The sequence below is a fragment of the Sceloporus undulatus genome, chromosome 3, assembly GCF_019175285.1.
Source record: "Sceloporus undulatus isolate JIND9_A2432 ecotype Alabama chromosome 3, SceUnd_v1.1, whole genome shotgun sequence".
NCBI lineage: Eukaryota > Metazoa > Chordata > Lepidosauria > Squamata > Phrynosomatidae > Sceloporus > Sceloporus undulatus.
Window position 1 is genome coordinate 42,696,491 of NC_056524.1, and position 3,168 is coordinate 42,699,658.

Sequence of the window (3,168 nt, forward strand, 5' to 3'; positions counted from 1 at the left end):
GGTTCCGATTTTAAAAATAGTGTGAACAACAAAACTGGAATGTGTGAGTGAGATTATTTGGATAGTGGGGCTAAATTAAAAATCTGAATAGCCCCTCCAGAATGCTACAAGTGTGTAGTATGAAAAGGCCTCTGATGTTTTAGACCAGGGTGGACAGTGTGGGAAGGGGACAGGGCCATCCCTCTCTGAGGCAATGGAAAGGAAATCACTGTTACTTCTGGTTCTGGAAATCAGCCCAAATATGATCGATTTCAATTGGCTTTTTGTCGTTTTGGCTTTGGAAAGCTCTCTGTGTGTGTGTGAGTGAGTGTGTGTGTGAGGGAGAGAGAGAGAGAGTGTGTAGGGGGGTACTAAAGGGCCAGGAGAATCAAACTATCATGCTTTTGTGATGTTTTGGCTGTGCTTTTAATGTTTTTCAGTTAAAACCAGTTTGACTGGGGGTTCAGGATTCTCCATAGGCCATGCTTTCTTCTCTCTCTATATATGTCTCTTTTAATTTTACTGAAGCTAGAAAGATATACAATAAACATATAATATACATGTGAAACATATATAGGGTTCCCATATCCTGCCTGGGGGTGGGACTTTCCCGGTTTGGGGCGGGTCCGCATGGTCCTGCCCCGGTTTGGCCCCGCCCTGGGATTTCCCCCGCTCCCGGTGATGGACGCCAGGCAGGGAAAGGAGCCTCGCCTCAGTGAGGCCCGTTCCCTGCCTGGCCTCCTCCTCTGCGGGCAACAGAGGTGCCCAGGCAGGGCCAAACGGCTTTGCCTCAGTGAGGCCCCTTTCCCCTGCCTTGCCGCCTTCTCCGCTGGAGAGGGAGGCGCCCAGGCAGGGCCAAAGGGCTTTGCCTCAGCGAGTCCCCTTTCCCCTGCCTTGCCGCCTTCTCCTCCGGCGAGGGAGGCGGCCTACAGGGGAAAAGGCCCCCTTTCCCTGCCTTTCCACCTCCTCCACTGGCGACAGAGGAGGCCAGGCAGGGGAAAGAGCCTTTCCTCATCTTTCTCCTCCTCCTCTTCTTCCTCCTCCTCTTCTCCTTTTCCTCCTCCCCTTCTTCTTCTTCTTCCTCCTCCTCCCCTTCTTCTTCATCTTCTTGCTCCTCCTCTTCTTCCTCCCCTTCTTCCTCTTCTTCCTCCTCCTCCTCTTCTTCTTCCTCCTCTCCTCCTCCTCCTCCTCTTCTTCTTCATCTTCTTCCTCCTCCTCTTTTTCTCCACCTCTCCTCCTCCTCCTCCTCCTCCTCTTCTTCCCCTCTTCCTCCCCTTTTTCGTCCTCTCTACTTCCTCTTCTTCCTCCTCCTCCTTTTTCCCTCTTCCTCCTCCTCTTCTTCCTCCTTTTCTTCTTCCCCTCTTCCTCCTCCTCTGCTTCTTCCACTCTTCCTCCTCTTCTTCCGGTTTTTGGCCAGAAAGGGAAGCCCATTTCTGCCATCTGTCTAGGAATAATGCCAAATGTCCTCCATTTTGATCATGCATAAGAAACATGCATTTATATTAACATTTTAAAAAATCATCAATTTTTTGCGTATCCTCCATTTTAAAAAAACGTGTCCTACATTTGAAAATTTTGTCCTACATTTGTCCCAGTTTGGAGGTCCTGACTTATGGCAACTCTAAACATACAATACAGTCATCCTACAATATATACAGTATACATGCAATAAAACATAGGGTAGCTAAGCAGATATTCAATAATAGATAAGCACATAAAAAAGGGATATAAGAAAAAAGAGAAAAAAGAGAAGTAAGAGAAAAAGAAAAAAGAATGAAAAAAAGCTAGGAAAAAGTAGAAATAGACAAGATGACTTCCTGGGTTTTATTTTGATCTATATCAAATTATTTAGGAAATTTCTGTAGCTGTGATTCTTTTATCTCTAATATGAAGACGACTTGGGAAATGGAAAATAGAACTTACTTTATTAAACATTTTTAGAAAACGAGAACTCAGTAAGATCCCAGAAATAGCCAAATTTGAGATACTTGATTTTCATATTCTAAACCAGTAATTATTTTTTATATTTACATTTTTGATTAGATGTACATCACATTTTAATTATTTCCCCCTTTTCTTCCAGGTATGCAGCCATAGGCCATACTCTTAACTCTTGCTTTATATTAAAAATTCCATAATCCTTTACTATAGACCATGCAAGGTGGAGTCAATGTAAGCCAAACCATTGGGAAGAGTAAATCTTTTGTACTCTTAGCATGGCATTTACTACATGTGTAACTGGAAAATAAGGGTCCATCAGGAGAATTCTGCCCTGCAAGTATACAGTTTTGTGTGCACAGGATCTATGCCTAAAACCTCTATGCTAAATTAAATCTCAGTTTACCTCTCCCAAAGCCAGAAAGCTATTTAAAATGTGACTTCTCTCTAGAGCCTTCCTAAAATATTTCTTCTGTAAAAGCTCCAACGCACACAGAAGGGAGTTTTCACATCCATTTTGCAAGGTGGACATTTATATCTATGCCACCAATGAAGGACACAGCTCTGTCCATAGACATTTTGAACAAAGCTGTTTGTGTATAAGTATACAAACCAGCTTTTATTCCAATATAATTTTGGAAGCATAGGGGGGAGACATACAGAAAAAAACATTTTCTCCTCCTGATCTGAATATTCAAAACATGTGTGATCTCAGGTTGGAAAGTTTGCAAGAATAAGTTGTTGCTTGATTTCTTTCATAAAACTGCTTGTTCAGACAGGTTATTGGCCAGTCAAATTTTTAGCAGAAGTGCTGGAAGCAGGAATTTTAAAAAACGTAATTATCCTAACAAAGAAGTCCAGTGCTATCCAGAACCTTTATGTGTATTAGATCTTCCTTGAAGTACTGTTTTTTTAAAAAGCTATGGTATTGGGATGATTTGAGCAAAATTGGGGGAAGCCTGGACTATAGTGATGAGTCCCCTCTATTTACAATTCAAATTCTGGACTATAGTGATGAGTCCCCTCTATTTACAATTCAAATTCTGGCAAGCGAAAACATTTTTAGAATGGCAGGGATGGTTTTCACTAACCTAAAGAAATAATGCATTTCACTGCTTATTTAGCAACAGCAGTTTTACTGTAGTTTGACAGACGGTGCCTATTTGCAGAAACTGCATTTTTCTTTTTCAGTTACACTTGTTTGGCCAAAGCTAGAGATATAAATCCTTGATATTTTGTTCTTGCTTACAA

At 42.0% G+C, this 3,168-nt stretch overlaps 1 protein-coding gene across 1 annotated transcript in view; it reads left to right on the plus strand.

Moving 5' to 3' along the window:
• The window catches only part of LOC121925237 (nucleoside diphosphate kinase 7-like), a 98,777-nt gene that overhangs the window by 16,250 nt on the left and 79,359 nt on the right, over positions 1–3,168 (plus strand). The window lies entirely within an intron of this gene.